Below are 18,513 nucleotides of genomic sequence, written 5' to 3' on the forward strand. Positions count from 1 at the left end.
CTGAAAGTGTTACAGAACAATGGGGGGGGGTGCCTGGGATGATATACTATTACCTGAAAGGAACCCCCCAGGTTCAACATGTCCGCCATCAGAGGAAAAAGTCTCTCAATGCCACAGATTAGTGAAAAGGAAAGGAAATGTTTATTTAATGCTATACAAACTTAAAGTAGTGACCTAATGTCTTTAGCAAAATACCAGTCCCTTAAAACACCCACAAACACACACAGTCCTTCCTTCCCCACTTTGCCCAGTCTGGGGTACCATATCTCAGGAAAAGAAATAGAAGTCCGTGACTCAGACAGCCCCTGGTTCTTCCCAATAATCCGTCTTGGCTGGTAGGCCTCCCTCGGTTCCCAGCACTATCAGCTGTGTGGCTGGGATCTCTGCTAAAGCCAGGTGGTGGTTCCCCCTTCTAAAGCTGCGGGGGTCCCCACTCTGCCAATGCTGCATGGTTCTCCTCTCAATAGCTGCCGGGTCTGGGTTTAAATCCCCATGCCAATCCTCCTCTGCAGCCCCATTCCTGACTCCTCCCACAATTGACCACACTTGCTAGCCCTCTCATATCCTTCCAGCTTTACTGGGCTGCCATCCTGGGTCTGGGCAGGCGTGGCCCCCATGTCATGGAGCCAATCTTCTCCAAGCTCCCACTCAGGTGCTGTAACTCAGGGGACCTGCCCCCCAGTTACATCTTGGTAGGGAAGTTACTTCCATTTCCCTGGCTCAGAGCATGGCCACAGCTATTTAACATATCTATGTAACCAGTTAAAGGTTATAGATATGTTAAATGACCACACCAAAGGTTACCTGAAAAGCTGTTGCTATGCAAAACAGCTCTCAATAGCCCTGCTCCATTTGTCCCTTCCCCCAACCCACACCTGTAGCAGGGGGGTAGGGTGGGGGGTTGGTGGTGGTGTGAGGACATCCAAATATTTCCTGGACACCTTGCATTCTGGACCCCAATTCGAATCCCAATTTGGGGGACCCCTCTTGGCTGCACCCTGTTAGAAAAGGTTGTGGATTCAATTCCTGGTCAGGGCATATACCTAGGTTGTGGGTTTGATCCCCATTCAGGCACCAAGGATCCCTGGTGCAAGCATGTGCAGGAGGCACCAATTGATGTTTCTCTTTCTCATTGATGTCTCTCTCTCTCTCCCTTCCCCCTCTCTGAGAAGCAATGAAAAATGCCCTCAAGTGATGGTAAAAAAATTTAAAATTTCAAAAATAGTTGCCAGTATATAAGTTTCAAGTGCAGAATTTTATGATACATGACCTGTATACAGCATTATGTGTTCACTATCCAAAATCAAGTCTCCGTCCATCATCATTTATTCCCCCTTTATCTTCTTCTACCTCCCTCACCCAACTTCCCCTCTGATAATTACTATAATGTTGTCTGTGTCTATGAGGTTTTGTTGTTTTTTTTTTTTTGCTTAACCCCTTCACTTTTTCATGGAGCACCCAAACTCCCCTCCCCTCTGACAGCTGTCTCTGTATGTACCAGTTTGTTTTCATTCTGTTCATTACATTCCACATGAGTACAACCCTATGGTATTTGCCTTTTCTCTGACTTAATTCACCAATAATGATTACCAGGTCCACCTATGCTGTGGCAAAATGGTAAGATTTCCTTCCTACCTTCTTTTTTTTTTAAGATTTTATTTATTTTTTATGGAGGGAAGGGAGGGAGGGAGAGAGACAGACAGACAGACAGACAGACAGACATCAATGTGCAGTTGCTGGGGGTTATGGCCTGCAACCCAGGAATGTACCCTGGCTGGGAATCGGACCTGGGACACTTTGGTTCCCAGCCCGTGCTCAATCCACTGAGCTACGCCAGCCAGGATAGCCTTTCTACCTTCTTAATGAGATATTTAATACAGAACATATTTTGCTGTGTATAACATGCACCTACATTTTTGGCCCAACTTTTAGGAGGGAAAATCCTTTTAATTTTTAAATTCAATTATTTATTTATATTTAGATTTTTTTTATTTATAAAAGAATTTTGGCATTTATTTTTAACATATTATGGTACAAGAAATTTTATGGAATAATACAAAACACAAGAACAGATACAAGGTATTTCAGGTATTATTTATGTATAATGCACAGCCTATTTTCCCCTCAAAAATGTGAGCAATGCAGTGCGCATTATACATGGCAAAATACTGGGTATATAACACTTGAAACAAAATACAAGTTTGAAAACCCGCGGGTGTTCTCCCTTCCAGCACTTCTCTAGGCACGCTCTCTTGACATAAGCAACCCCATTGTACATGGTTCTTAAAAGTATTTTGTTTCTCTGCTTTACATTACTGTGATTGACTCAACTTTGTCTCCCCATAAACTCTTTGTTTAACGTTCTATTTTGAGTTCACCTCAAAATCGGAAAGCTGCCAATAGGGCAGCAGGGCTCCCTATTCTCTGCCCTACCTGGCTGAAGCACCGCTGCAGTTAGGCCAGAAAACAAGCTGCGGGGCAGGCAGCTCGGCGAGTTCCGGAAGGGACACACAGCGTCGCCGGCCTAGAAGACGGCAGCGTCCAGAGCAGAAGATGGCGGTCTCCACCGGTCAGTCGGTTCCAGGGCCGGGCTGCTAGATTTCCCACTTTGACCAGGCTCCGCCCCTCCGCCCCTCCGCCCACTGCCGGTAGCAGAGTGCTGACCACGTCTGTGAAGCCAGAGTGTGACTTCTCCGATGCCGATACCGGGCTCCTAGCGGAGAGAAGCCCGGGACCCAGGAGTGTGCGGCAACGCTGTCCCAGGCGTCCGTCGGTGTCGACGGTTCACGCTCATGCCTCGGCCTCTCGCTAGTGATCCTGGGCCAGACTCACCCCAGCGCAGGCGCACATGCAGGGTACCCCGGGTGCTTGTCGGAATCTAGGAAGAAGGAGGTGTGGGAGGAGGTAGGAAGGCCCACGGTGGGCAGATCTGAACCTCAGACCACCCGGGCGGTGCCCGGTTACCCAGCATCCTGCGGGGAGTGGAGGGAGGTCCACTTCCCCTGGACTCTCCTTGATGTGGGTGGAGGAGGAGAGGGCTAAGGAGAAAAGGACTGTTGCTCTTTGTAATAACGGGGAGATGACCATTCTTATGCGATTTAGTGCGTGTAATCTTTTTTCATTAAGTGAGAAACTGCAGTGCAAACAAAATAAAAGCTCAGAAGAAAATGAAGGCGAACTGAAAAACTGGTTGCTCAGAGAAGCTGCTCAACTCCTGTATACAGTGTTTAGTTTCCTATGAGCACAGACTTTGAAAGTAAATTTTAACGATGAGGTTTTTGAAATTTGACCATTTAAAAAATGTTAAGCTAAAATGGTAAGATTTACTACTTAAAACATTACTACAGATGACCGTTGGAAACCAGATTATAGGACAGTGTGATTTACTATTTCATGCTCTCATTGCATAATAGAAATAATTTTCAAACTATGTGCTGAAATGGAAGCCTTCAGTGTATTGTGATTGGTACTTTTAAGGTAATAGCTAAGGATACAGTCTACATACATTTTCATGAAAGGTCGTCTTAAATCTCATCTTTATTATTTTCAGGTGTCAAAGGTAGTAAGCATTTCAACAATGTTAGCGTTAGGGAAATAGTTCAGTACACTTCGGTCCAGAACAACTAATAAAACAAGGCTTATTGAAAAAGTGACCTTCCATCGCTTCTCAGGCTTTTGGCTGAGATCAAGTGTAGTATCAGTGATTATCAATTTAATATCTGACAACTCCTCTCTCCAAGGACATTATATTAAATGGAATTTTGGAGCTGGGAGATGGAATAGGAGCTTGCTGCATCCACTCTGTGCATCAACCCCATATTGCAGTACTTCTTGGAACCGTGCACCCACTGGGCAGGAACAACAAAAAGTGACCTTTTAGTGTTACAGCTTCTATTACTGTACTTGATATTTGAAATCATGTGGTGCTTGTGATGGAGCCATTACTTTTGAAGAATTGTACTTAGTACCTATAGTTTCTTGAAAATTTAGTAATAAAATGGTACATTTCAATTTGATTGATAGTTTTCATTTTATGGATTGCATTATTTATTTAAACATGATGTTTTCTGTCTAACATTATACATATGAGAGAGTGTGAAAATGATTTTGAAAAGACCAAATATTAGATGATATTAATGGCAGGTAGTTTTTGTTCACCGTGTTTAGTCATTTTTGGAAGTCAAATACAAATTCTGCCGAAGTTGCTGCTAGATTATTAGCATATTTTACATTAGAAGTCTGCATTTTCCAGGTGATATTTAGTTCTTATTGTTGCAGTTTAATTCTGTTTTTGGATTTATGAAATTTGAAACTCAGAATAATGAAAAATAAGGTAGTTAATGAGCTTTCTTAAACAACTGAAATTTGTTTTGAAACTGTTGCTAAAAACTTGTCCTGGTGTATTTAATATTATTACATGTATCCATTTTCTGTGCTTTCTGTCATAGCCAGTGTTATTGAATTGGTAGAGAGATGAGTGCAGAAGAAACTCTGGACTATGTTTTGGAACTGTTTTTAAATTATACTTTTTATTAGCTATATTTTGTATTGTTTGCTTCTTGGTAGCAAGGGAAGTACACAGTACCTGTATATTTGTGAAATAAATGTGCTATAGTGTAAAATGTAAAATTAGGTGAATTAGATGTAGTATATGATTTTTATTTATGTCAAAATACTCCTGATAAAAATACAGTAGTTGTTTGATAATAGGCCCAAAAGAAGAAAAACACTGACAAATATTTTTGAATTTTATTAAAGCATATTTTAATGTGCATTATCTAAATCATGTATTTTACTTTTAGTAAAAGAAACATTTTGGGGAAAATGTTTCCCAAAGTCTGGCTTTCCCCAGCCCTTTTTCACAAAGGTTGGATAACATGATTTTGTTTTCCCACCTTCCAGATGAAGAAACTTGGATGTGGGCAGAACTTGGGAGTAATGGAAGAGATTTCCACATGTACATTGTAACATACAACCTGGGAAGTAAATAATAGAAGAGCCAAAGTGCAGCAGGCTAGAGTATTTCTGTCATGAGTCTTCAATAACAGGCCTGGTGGATTTTTGTAGGTTAGTTAGGAACCTGGATGCTCTTGATAAACATTTGTTGTTGACAATATCATTAAATAATACTTCCTTATTATACAGGCCCTCCTCCCTTGGCACAATAGTATGGGGTGGTAAAAATGACCATTCAAACTGAAACTTCAAATGAGTCCTAAAAGTGAGAAAAATGACGAGCATCCTGTGACATTTGGAAATGTTTGCTAAATTTGGAAAAGTTTGTTAAACTCTTCATGTGGAGATACATTCATTAGATTACTCCTTTCTTCCCATGGATGCTGTTAAGTAAGCATCGTTGAAGTAAACTTACATTTGTTTAGTCTACTGAACTTTAAACTCTAGAGACATTAAGAATTAGTGTTTTATTTCTGTGTAAATTTCTCAAGTGAAGTTTGAACAATTGCCTTTTCCTTCTGATTATACAGCTGGTGATGCAGCACAAGCATATCTTCTATGCTTTGGTGAATTCTCATACTCCTAAGTTAGGATCAGCTTCCAATGTTTTATCCTTTGTGCTTTCACTCATAGGAAATCTCTCTAAGAGTTTATTCTGAAGTTCTCCACTTCCTCTGGAACATTGTCATCCTTTATTCACGGTTACTTTCCTCATTTCCATAGAAACACTCACCTTCACAAAGTTCCTCTGGCTGCTCCTCTGGAGTCTCAAACATGCAGGTGGTGGGGTATTTCTTCTACAACTATTTCCATTTGATTTATATTCTACTTCCAGTTGTTGTTTCTTGCCTGCACATTTATCTTTGTGGGCTGATAGAGAAAGAAAGGAAGATATTTTCAGCACCAAGGAGGAAACCCAGTAGAATGTGCCTTTTCTCTAAGCATTAAACCAATATGAGACTACAACTCACAGCAAAAGGGAACAAAACAAAACCTGATTTGAAAGTGGACAGAAATTTGAACAGATATTTCACTAGAAGCCACTTTGAAGGTTCTTGACACAAGGAACAACATGAGACAGTTGGTTTGTTTGGAAGGTTAACAAAAGACCACTGGCAGGTTTTATGCAGGTGCAGGATAATAACTGAACTTATAGTAATTTCACCTTCTTAAGGTGCATACCCGAAAGTGAGGCTAAGCTGAGCACTGTGTTCCTAAGCTACAATATGGTCTTTGGGCCTGTTCTGATTGGTGTTCCAGCTGATGCCCCATTTGTCCTTGTAACTCTTTTGAAAAGATTTTATTGATTTACTTTTGGGGAGAGGGGAAGAGAAGGAGAAAGAAGGGGGAGAAACATTACGTGTGGTTGCCTTTCATCCATCTTGTACTGGGGACATGGCCCACAACTGAGGGTTGTGACAGAGACTTGGAATGGATTCAGCAACTCTTTGTTTTGTAGGTGCACACTGGATTGCACTGAGCTACACCAGCCAGGGCCTTTCTTGTAACTCTTGTACCTCTATTTTTCAGCGTCAGATTCATGGGATGTCAGCCTTCAGGCATTAAGAGACATTATCTCATTTTTACCTTAGGATGCCCTTAGGAAATGGTTTCTACCATCATCTTCATTGTGCGTTTTGGGAGACTGGGGAGGCCCTGGAAACACAAAGGCTTTCTCAGGACACAAAACTGGTAAGAAAAAGGAATTCTGAACTCAGCTTTCTCCCCTATGCAAAGGGCCTGATACATTTCCAGGGAGCTGTAGACAGGACTATATTAGGTATCAGTGTACACACACACAGATGGCATGAGAGAGGAGGGTGAGGACTGAATAGCCCAGAGGGAACTTTGGGAGGCTCTGATTAGAGGAAGGGGCTCAGGTCATAGAACTTTGAAGCGCTGACCTCATTTTCTCTATGAAAGGCCCCAAAGAGAAATTAGAACTCTGGTAACTAGGCACCCACATTCTAGAGACAACTGCCTCTCCAGGTCACTTGACTGTACACAGTCAGGAGACTAGGATGTCTCTGTGTTGTTTCCTGCTTTTTCGAGGCTCTGGGCTAAAGAAAGCCCAGAGTGAGAAAAGTTTATCTTGCTTTAGACACTGGTGCAAGAGCCGTCATCATCAACACCTCCCACCACCTGGCAAGACACACACTCAGGTAACTGTAGCAACGCCAGGAAGGTCCATCCATGCCAGGCGCCCACTGGGAACTCACTTGGGCCACATCACACCACACACCCCTCTTCCTGCATATATGTGTGTGTTGCAGGTGGTGAGGGAATGGGCAGATGAGGGAAACTCATCCTGGTTCCCAGATAGTTGTTAGGTGCTAGAAACCTGAAGGGACTGTCATGGTTATACCCCAGGTCATGGAAGACAGTATGGGAAGATGAGTGCTGGGGGCCAAGCTCCTAACCCACTGGGCCCTCAAGGTGTCATTTAATTTCTTCCCTGATTGGAGGTGATTTCAGGTGCTTCTCTGTGCCTGCCAGATGTGGGAAGCAGAAGTCATGGTCATAATCTCCCCCAGTGGCAATGCCCAGACAGGCCCGTGACAACACCTGACCCTTTACTGGGCTCAGTCTTTACGGAAGCCCATACAGGACATCGTAGACTTGGCTGATGGGTTCACTTACACCATCAACGGCCACAGCGGACCATTGCACCAGGCCAGAAAGACCATTCAGTGCCAGACTGAGGTGAGAGTTGGCCCACACCCAGGGCCCCAAGATGACTGGGGTGGGATCATAACTTGACTCAAATCTGGGGCTTTGTGGTTTTCACATGCCCACTTCCAAATTAGTCTGTACTTCCAATCCTCCTACTAGGTTTCTGCTAGGGGAGAAATCCATTCTTCATATTTGTTAGAATCGTAAAGTAAAGAAAATATTCTCGCTATTCCATTTTACTTGTTTCAATTATTTAACTGCCTATATCATGTATCTTGTAGAGTAGTCAGCTGTGGTGTCCTTGAACATCTTCAGGTCTACATATCATCACACATACAGCGTGGTGTTTGTAAAACAAAGAAACCAACATGGGAAGAATTTACATATGTGATACATTTGCCGGCAACTTGACATCTCACAGAACATGCAAACCATCTTAAGGCACCCAGCTCAGCAGTTGTGGCCTTATGCATCTCCGTATTACCCTACAGAGAAGGTAATTCTCCTCAGTGATTCTGTTTTTAGACCTTGACATGATGCCTTTCTGCTGAGATTTCAGCAGGGCAACTAGAAACAGTCTCACTGTCTCCTCATAGACTGTGTACTAGTTTGCCAGGTCTCCATTACACAGGACCACAGATTATATGGAAGGTTGCTAATGACTCCTGGCTCAGTACCCAGCTCTGTTTTTGCAGAACTCCAGCGATGACATCATTGAGGAGCTCCATGAGAGCCACTATAAGGTCTACAGGGTCAAGGTACAGGTGTACAAGACCGACACCACCATCAAGTGATGGTCTCAGGTGAGAGCTGAGCCAGGGATTCTCCACACCCAGGAACCCAAGGTGACCTGAGAGGGCCAAGTATCTAGGCTCAAATATGGGGATGGCTTCCTCATGGCCCTCCCAGTGCTGGTTCTGAAATGTCCCACTATCCCATGCACATAGGAATCTGGACCTCCACTTTTCCCATCAGCTATATAAGACAGGAAAAAGATATTCCTCACATGCTTGTGCAAATATTAGAAAAAAAAATGTTACACTTCAGAGCAGAGCTCATGAACATTAGCATTTGGCAGTTTTTGTCTATTTTCCTACCAGCCCCAAGATTCTGCCAGAGTGGGTGGCACACTGTCCTTGCAGACCTCCAAATCTTGTACATCATCATACTGGATTAGGGGGAGTTGTACACAAAATTAAGAGAAAGTCATATATAGAATCATTTCTCCGTAACTTTTCACTTCGCAAACCAGTGCAAACCACTGTAATCTGGCCATTAGGAAATGTGACCTCAGTCATATCCATACTATCTCATAAAGGAGGTAGTTTCAACAGTGTTCAGTCATTCACTGATGTTGGACTTTGACATGATTCAGTTCTGCTTCTTCTTCAGGAAGGCTACCAGGAACATCCTCAGTGTGTCACAGTAGACTGTATCAGTTTGCCAGGGCTTCCATAAGGCCAAACCACAGGTTGGTTGGAGGGTTCCTGATGCTTACTTGTTGGGTGCAGAGTTTGTCTTTGTAGATTTTCAGTGAAGACATCCTGGAAGAGCTTGTGAATGGTTTTTATTATTATTATTTTAATTGTTGTTCAAAAACAGTTTTCTGTCTTTTACCCCCATCTGAGCCCACCCACTCCAGCCCTCCCCACCTCCCTCCCATTTCCACCCCCCTTTGTTTTTGTCCATGTGTCTTTTATACTTGTCCCTGCCAACCATTCCTCTTTCCCCCTGAAATTCCCCCTCCTCTCCCCTCTGGTTACTGTCAACCTGTTCTCAATTTCATTGTCTTTGGTTATATTTTGCTTGTTTGTTTGTTTTGTTTATTAGGTTCTTGTTAAAGGTGAGATCATACGGTTTTAACTACTGTACCATGCTAGACAACGGAAGGTGCTTCAGTTCACTGGCACCAGCACATGTTGCACTGAGCTGATAGTTACATCAGGTGGGTCTCCACACTTGTGACCCCAGGATTACATTCAGGTGCTCAGGAGCAGAACCCTTTTGGGGACTCCCTCAGGGACCTCCAAACGCATTTCCTACACTGACCCACAGTGCCATATACACAGGAATCTGGACCTCATCTTCTCCCTCCAGCTACAAGTGAGCATAGAAACAAAATACTTGTTGTAATAGGAATATTCACAAACATATTTTTTCATAGTAGACCACAAGCATATTTGTATTTTTCTTATTCTGTTTTAGATTTTTTTAAACTACTTGACCCACATTCCTGCAGAGCAGTAAGTTCAACAGTCATTGAAGACCATCTCCAATAATAGAGGTTGTTTGCCACACCAGTGCAGCCCTCAGTGCTGGTGGACATGGTGTCATTCACCTCAGGTGCTGCCATGTCAGTGGTCCTGCCAGATCACTTAAATGTGTCCTAAGGAACTGCGTATATTGCTGAGGATGTCATAACACAGGACCCCAATGGGTGATGCAGAGAGCAGACACTTAATTTTCCACAATTTCAGAGACTAAGAGTTAGAAGTGGGGGTGTGGGCACTGCTACTTCTTTCGGACCTGTTTCTCACAAGTTCGTACATGGCCGTCCCTATCTCTCTGTCACACCCAATCCCTTCTGTGCCCCTTTGTCTCCTCCCTTCTCTTCTAAGGTCTCTGCCCATATTGGCTTAAGAGTCACATCACTGAATTCACTTGACCTCAATGACCTCCTTTAGGACACACTCATATAGGCATATTTTGAAGTTCTAGGGGTTCCAAAGACATGGAATTTGGGTGACACCCTTAAAACCACAATGTTCACCTGGAATATGATCTGCTGGAAGGACATGCACATGTAGAATGTTAGCAGCTGCAGCCAGATTCCAAAATGAAATGTCTGTAGCATGACAGTGCCAACAGACCTTTTTTGATGATGGCTGCTACCTTGCACCCACTGAGTGTTTCTCATTAATTTATATTTAGAGCAATGCAGGGAAAATACAGACAACTGTAACTGAACAACAATGAAAAAAAAAAACAGAAAGAAAAATTACCAATCCGATTATTACGTGTCCAAAGCAGTCCCAGTGTCCCTTGCCTATCATTTGTCTCCAGTGTACTTTGACTTACCTGTCAGCGTGTCTCCATCCACAGGTATTGGACCCACCTGAGTCATCTGCTGAGACTCCTGCCTGGTGACCAGCTTTCTCCAGTCAGGGGTCGCCAGGCATTTGCCCCTGTTCTGTCTCTGCATCCCAAAATGGCTTTTAATACACCAAAAAGAGAAATAACAGTCGTTTTAGAAGTCACTGGTTTCCATAGGCCGTGACTATCCATCTTGTACACACTTCCCAAATAGGGAGGGACAGTGTTCCCCAACCATTTCCATCCTTGTCAGGAGCAGATAAGTCTCAGGTAGCTAAGAGGAAATGCCATGCATCCCTAGCTTTGCACACTTCTCAGTTCTAACCTGTGTGACCTTGAACAGCCATTTGACATGCCCAAGCCTGAGTGATTTCATCTCTCTAATGACAATGCTGTTTGATATTTCATAGGTAGAAAGCTCTTCATGAGAGTGTGATTATGGAAAGTCTGTTGCTCCTCGTGTTCAAAAAATACCTAGAAAGGTGCAATTAAATCAATACTCCCCTTCCACCAAAAACTGATGGTACTTTTAAAACCTATTGATAGAACCCTCTTTCATGTGAGCACTCCTGACCCTTCTCTTGCACAAGTCCCTGATGGGCTAGCAGTTTTGGATAAGCTCCAGACCTCAGTCCTCCTGGAGATTCATGGTGATGCCACTGAGTAGATGTCTATACTGGTCCCACACAGGGTGCAGCTGAGTACAAATTCAACTTGAGAGAAGCCTGCAGAATGCGCACCCTCCCAGGAGGTGCACTGAAGAAGCTGGCAGAATTCCTGACTCCAGCTGTTCTGGGTGGAAACATCCCCTGCCTCTCCACCTTCAGGACTATGCACTCATCCTTCTCCAGAGACCCAATGCTCCTGGATGATCTGCTAACTCGGTGAGCACATGGCCCCCCTTCAGCACAGCTGTGATTCTGCCCACTGCAAGCAGTGTACCACATAAATATCACCCCATCTCCCTGTGCCTCAGTTAGTTCCTTTGAAATGTGGGATCACAGAGGGCAAACCTCATAATGTTCTCTCAGGGACTACGGTGGGGACAATCCAGGCAGGTCTTAGCTGGCACCTGGTCCTACAGACATGGCTTCTAGATGCCTTGTGGCAGTTCATGGAAATTTTCATTTTTTTTTCCACCACAAAAAAATATCCTGCCTCACCCATGATGGCCTTGTGGCATTTCTGAACTTGGAAAAGCAAGTGGAAAACAATCTGTCAAGGTGTTGGGGAAGGCACTTCACTGATCTTTGCACTTGTCTTTGGCATTGCCACATTAGGAATCTCTGGACACAGCAGGGTTCCCCAGGCCCACTCACATATATGGGATGGTCCTGGTTGGACTTCATTTTTTTCGACAGTCTATGAAGCACCTAGTACAAATAGGCCTCACTAGGCGCACTTAGCATAACTCAGTGAGTGAAGCAGACACAGTCCCAGGGCCTCGCTTCTACTCAATGAATCAGTCACTCACAATATATCTTCTCCACGTCCTGTCCCGTATCCATTAGATTTGATACAATAAGGATCTTCAGGACACCTGAAGGCCTACCTGCTAATAATAAAAATAGATACTCATCAAGGGACCAAATAAGAATGTGGGTGGTGTTTGGGTCCAGAAGTTAGACATCGGGTGTTGAGAGCACACTGGTGGTAGCAGGGAGGGTCTGGAACCAACGAGATTTTATAGATCTGACTCCCAAGGGAGTCCTGAGCTCTGGTGGCTTCTATGGCAAGAGGCCAGAACTGAGAGAACTGTAGATGGAGCCCCTGGACTCAAACAACCAGAAGGAGGCTGGGATGCATTTGGCCCAAGGGTTCCAAACCACCACAGTCCACTCCCACTCAGCCTGACCTTCCCAGAGTCGAGTCTCCTCATCACCATCACCAGGCTCCAAACAGGAGATATGGTCAGAGCCTGCTCACCAATCTACCTCAAACTTTAGTCTAGATGAGCATGTGCATGAAGGGTTGGGGTAGGCAAGGTATAGACCTTGAGAAGAAATGTCCTTTGAAAGAAAAACTCACAGGCTCTCTATGCTAACACTGCAGCATTACCAAGCCTGCTCCTCCTGGGACAGCCAGAGAGGGGACAGGGTTGGCATTGGGCTCGCTCCTGGTTGACCTTGGGCATGCTCAGAGGCCCTGTCCCAAACAAGTTTGTACTGGGAGGGCAGCATAGGAGAATTTCAGACTGTGACTCTTCTGCCCAACTGCCTCTCCCCAGGGCTATTGCTTCTACAGGGGGAGCCTGGCCAGACCAGGTGCAGGAGTTCGACCAGCCCTTACATTTGCCCTTGTCCCATCTGAAGCAGGCCTTGGTCCAAGTCAACTTCCCTACTTCACAGCAGCTGTGTGAGGTCCAACTTCTTTGGGTCAGTCTGGAAGATCCAGAGCCCCAGGATGCAACACCAGAAGGTGAGGGAACTGCAGTCTGGGAAGATGACCCGGGAAGGGGAAGTTCATTGGCAGGAGTTCCCTTAAAGGCAGGGGCACCTTTCCTGTCTCTGAAAAAAATCAAGGAAAAATAAGGTATATGTGTGGGAATCTTTTTTTTTTCCTCCTGCTCCTCAAGATCCTCTTCAAGAATTTGAGAGCAATGCACATCCATAGGTAGTAGATGCTCATTAGTTAGTGCCTGGTTCAGCTAGCTCTCTCACCCTGGCCTGGCCTGGACTGGCCTGGGCTGATGGAGTGCCTGGAACCAGGATGGAGCCTTCTGTTGTGCTTTCTTTTTCTTGCCTTCTTAGGAATTCTAAGCTTAACCTAAATAAATAAGAGGAACATACCCCAACAATAGATTTATAATAGCAAAAATGATAATTTTCAACAATACTAGTTTGTTTATATAAAGTATATTTCATGAAATAAAATATTGTAAAAAATGAAAATAAAGTTAATTAAAAAGACGTGTGGACAATATGTACTTATACATAATATAATTTTGTGTGCATATATGTGGTTGAATGTAGAATATGTTCACTATACTACATATTTTTAAAATAACTTCTAAAACATTTAAAGCTTATACTTCAACAAATATAAAGTGATACAATGATGAAATCAAATTGGAAATGCATGCACCGATATTTTACCAGTAGTAACTATAGAAAATGGAACTAATAGAAGTGACTGCTCCTTCCCTTTTTGCTAACTTTTCTGGTTTTTGTACAAGGATCAAATATTTACAATAACACATTTTAATATTAAACATTTTTATATATTACACTTGAGTGTCTTTACATTCAACAATGTGACCATCATCAATATCTTTCTAAATTTCCCCTAGCACTGTTTTACAGCTTGAAATGATCACATTAGATGCAAAATTACTTAAATGGGCTACATTTTACTTCACTCAACATTTAGTTGAATTTTCTATTTGAGCAGCAATAACCACTCTAATTAGCTCTTACCATTACTGGGGACAGAGACTGCATTTCCTTGGTGTTAACTAAACTCATTCAAAAGAACTCGCTCCACCAAACACTCATTCTCCTTCTTTTTTGAGCCTAGAATTTAATGTAACAGTCCAGTTCAACTTAGGAATAGGCAATGGTTTTATGGAACTGGCTTGGGAATGGAACAGGTGTGCCTCAGGCTAGACTGTAGTGTATGGGTTCTTGCCTTCACATAAAAATGATTTCATGCCCTGGCTGGCGTAGCTCAATGGATTGAGCTCGGGCTGCGAACCAAAGCATCACAGGTTCGATTCCCAGTCAGGGCACATGCCTGAGTTGCAGGCCACAGCGCCCAGCAACCACACATTGATGTTTCTCTCTCTCTCTCTTTCTCCCTCCCTTCCCTCTCTAAAAATAAATAAATAAAATCTTTTAAAAAAATGATTTCACAACAACGTCCAGGTAACTTTGAGAGTATGTTCATTAAAGCTGAGAAGAGTGAAGCAAAGGAAGTTCTTAGGGTAGAGGAAGCAACAGGAGAGAGCATATGTAGTTCTCTCTTTCAGTTTCCTAGAAACTTTATAGAAAAGAAGTGAGCCAAGGCAGGGCTGCTTTTAGCTCACTGGCAAGTCATAGACAGGATCAGAGGTAAGCCCAGGACCAGCTAGCTGCCTTTGTCAGATGTTCCCCTGGTTGCAAGTCTCATGGGGATCCTTCATTTTAAGAGGAAGTAAAACATTCAGGCCTGGAAAGAGCCATGGCAGTGTAGGGCCATAGTTCACTGACACAGTGGAACAATCTATACTTAATTGAAGTCCAACCTGCCCAAAATTATAAGCTACCAAATAATACTGGAACACAATCTGTAGGCAAGTATTTGAAAATGAATTTTGCTGTGTAAAATAAAGTCATATCACATAAAAGCATAAAAATTATGGTTGACACACAAAGGCAGTCATTCTCATGTATGTACTCTTGCTCTGAGAGAAGACCTCCTTTCTGTCCTTTGATTCTTACCTGCTTTGAATGAAAACCAGCTGGCTGTTCTATTAACCAGGACAACACTTCCCAGGTCTCCAAGATGAAAATGTAATTATCTACACTAACTTAATGTTAAATTTTACTTAATTTAAATTAATAAAAACAATTTTAAAGAGTTGTATGTGGCTAGTGATGACCATATTGGACAGAGTAGTTCCAGATAGTACCCACTAGATTTGAAATCGTCATCCCTGAATTTCAGGATACTTCTCCTCCACTAGTTCCATAGAGAAGTAATTACAGGGACATCAGTGTTCACAGTATCAACAGAAAGATCCTGATCAGGCAGTTTCCACCTGCCATTTCTGGACCTCCGCCTTGTAGGCAGAGGCAGCCTATTTCAGTAGCAGTTTGACACTAAACTTCCTCTTTTCCCTGGCAGTTTGGACAGTTCAGGCCAATGGCTCATGAAAATCAGTCTCCTAGTTCATTTCTGAGGCAACATTTTCTTCTCTGATAAGAACAGTAGTGAAGGGAAGACATTTCTCTCTTTTTATGCTGGGAGCTATTGTCATCATCTGCCGGCAGTTATCTTGTGACCAGGAGGGAACAGTGAAGAAGAACCAGCTTATCTTAACATCATTGAGTAGCTGAATTGTATTCTGGAATCACCTACATGTGCATTTGTTATTTTGTAAGAAAAACAAATGCCTTTTGTTTAAGTCATGTCTCACCAGTATTCTGCTGCTTACAAGCCTCAGCACCCATGCTAAATGAGATCCTTAAACTTCTGATGGTGGGCAAGGTTGTATAATTTCATGGCATTTTGAGAAATATGTAAATGTGGGAGCAGGGAGGAGGACAGAATAAAGATGGGAGTTGCTTGAAGTATCAGCTGTCTTCCAACTGTTCTGTTGGAGAACTGTGAGACACAAAGCATGACACAGCTCTCAGCTGAGATGAAATGAGATCTCAGTGTGTGACCAGACAAAAGTGGTGAAAGTGCAATAAGAGAAGAAAAATAAGCCAGTCAGATCATGGAGGTCCTGAAGGGACACACTAAGAGTTTTGGACTTGTTTCTAAAGGCCTTAAGAAACCATTGTATCTTTTACATAAACAAGAGGATCATATTTACGACAGGATCAGTGTTATGTAAATGACAGGATCTGATTGATCAAAACATCAATCGGGCTTCAGGTATGGTGGAGAATGGTTGACATGGGGAAAAGCTAGATGTTGAGAGATCAGAGAGAGCATATCCTATCAAGAGACAATGATGTCAACATGGCTTGGTACTCACAGTGCTAACTTTGATCAGTGGAAATTGTAGTCATTTGGTCAGGTTTCGAGTGTTGAATACACACGATAGCAAGGTAAATTGCTATCAATTTAGATAGCAAGGTAAAATACACCACATAAAACAAAAGACAAAAATCACATGATCATATCAATAGATGTGGAAAAAGCATTTGATAAGGTGCAGCACTCATTTATGATAAAAACACTCAGCATGACTTCTGGCAAGATGGAGGAATAGGTGGACATACCGTACCTCCTCGCACAACCAAGAACAGAACTACAATAATTTACAACAATGATTTGCAGTCATAATACCAGAACTGTCAGAGGATTTATCTAAATGGAAGTTGGACAGCCAAGAAGTTGAAGTAGACCCGTACATCCAGACTGGTAGGGGACGACGAGCCGAGCGAGCGGGTGCGGGGCTGGCGCAGGTCGCAGGCGCGCGTAGGTCGGGGGAAATTTGGCGCAAAATCGGCGCAACAGCCATCCGGGGCGCAAGAGCGCAGCAGTGCAGCGGTGATCCCTGAGTACGCAAGCAGCGGCTGGGGGAATCAGTGGGGCAGCGACTGGGGATCAGGGCAAAGCTCATGGCCCAGAAGCCCAGGGAAGTGTCTGACTCCTGGAGAACGGAAGGGTCGCCATTGATCCCTCCTGTCCCCGATCCCACCCCTGCCCCCACATATAACGTCACAAGCTAGTGACTGGGGCACCCAGCCCCGGTGAACACCTAAGGCTCCGCCCCCCACCGTAACAAGAGTGACCAGACCGGAGAAAAAATAAATAAATAAGTAAAATAATAGGAGAGACAGGGAAAGATATAAGACATGTTTCCAGCAGAACAGATCAGTCCCCCAGGACTCATCCTTTTGAGTGACCAAGAAATAGCCAATCTATCAGATGCACAGTTCAAAACACTGGTGATCAGGAAGCTCACAGAACTGGTTGATTTTGGATCCAAATTACATGAAAAAATGCAGATTACCATAAAAGGGATGCAGGAAGACATACGGAGGAGAGCCAATTGTGAAAGGAAGGAATCTGAGTCTCAAAACAACACAGTGGACCAGAAGGAAGATAGAATCAACCAAGCAGGAGAGCATGATGAAATAAGAATTCAAAAAATCGAAGAAAAGCTTAAGACCATCGAGGACACCTTTAAACGTTCCAACATCCGAATTATAGGGGTACCAGAAGGGGAAGACCAGCAAGTGGAAAAGTTATTTGAACAAATAATAAAGGAGAACTTCCCCAAACTGGCAAAGGGAACAGTCTTCCAAGAAATCCAAGGAGCGCAGAGAGCCCCAAAGAAGTTGGACCCAAGAAGAAACACACCAAGGCACATCATAATTACATTAGCCAAGGTAAAAACAAAGGAGAGAATCCTAGAAGCAGCAAGAGATAAGGGGACAGTAACCTACAAAGGAGTTCCCATCAGACTGTCAGCTGATTTCTCAAAAGAGACCTTACAGGCAAGAAGGGGCTGGAAAGAAATATTCCAAGTCATGAAAGACAAGGACCTACATCCCAGATTGCTCTATCCAGCAAAGCTCTCATTTAGAATGGAAGAGAAGATAAAGTGCTTTTCAGATAAGGTCAAATTAAAGCAGTTCATCATCACCAAGCCCTTACTTTATGAAATGCTAAAGGGGCTTATCTAAGAAAAGAAGATAAAGAAAAGACATGTATAGTAAAAGGACAGCAAACTCACAATTATTAACAACCACACCTAAAGCAAAACCAAAAGAAACTAAGTAAACAACTAGAATAGGAACAGATCCACAGAAATAGAGGGCACATGGGGGGGCTAGCAGTAGGGGTGGGAGGAGGAGAGAGGGGGAAAAGGTATAGAGAATAAGTAGCATAGAATGTAGGTTGAAAATAGATAGGGGGAGGGCAAGAATAGTACGGGAAATGTAGAAGCTAAAGAACTCATAAGTACGACACATGGACATGGACTAAAGGGGGGGAATGTGGGTGGGAGAGGGGGCACAGGGTGGAGGGGAGTGAAGGGGGAAATGGGACAACTGTAATAGCATAATCAATGAAATATATTTAAAAATGCTTATTTAATTAAAAAAAAAAGTAAAAAAAAAACACTCAGCAAAG

The 18,513-nt window shown here is 43.2% G+C and overlaps 1 non-coding gene across 1 annotated transcript; it reads left to right on the forward strand.

Annotated features, from left to right (window-relative positions):
• The first annotated feature begins 3,659 nt into the window (after positions 1 to 3,659).
• Positions 3,660 to 3,850, forward strand: LOC114502224. Its single transcript, XR_003685067.1, has one exon. It is a non-coding gene; the product is annotated as a U2 spliceosomal RNA (small nuclear RNA).
• Positions 3,851 to 18,513: the final 14,663 nt, after the last annotated feature.

The sequence above is a fragment of the Phyllostomus discolor genome, chromosome 7 (assembly GCF_004126475.2).
Source record: "Phyllostomus discolor isolate MPI-MPIP mPhyDis1 chromosome 7, mPhyDis1.pri.v3, whole genome shotgun sequence".
Lineage (NCBI taxonomy): Eukaryota > Metazoa > Chordata > Mammalia > Chiroptera > Phyllostomidae > Phyllostomus > Phyllostomus discolor.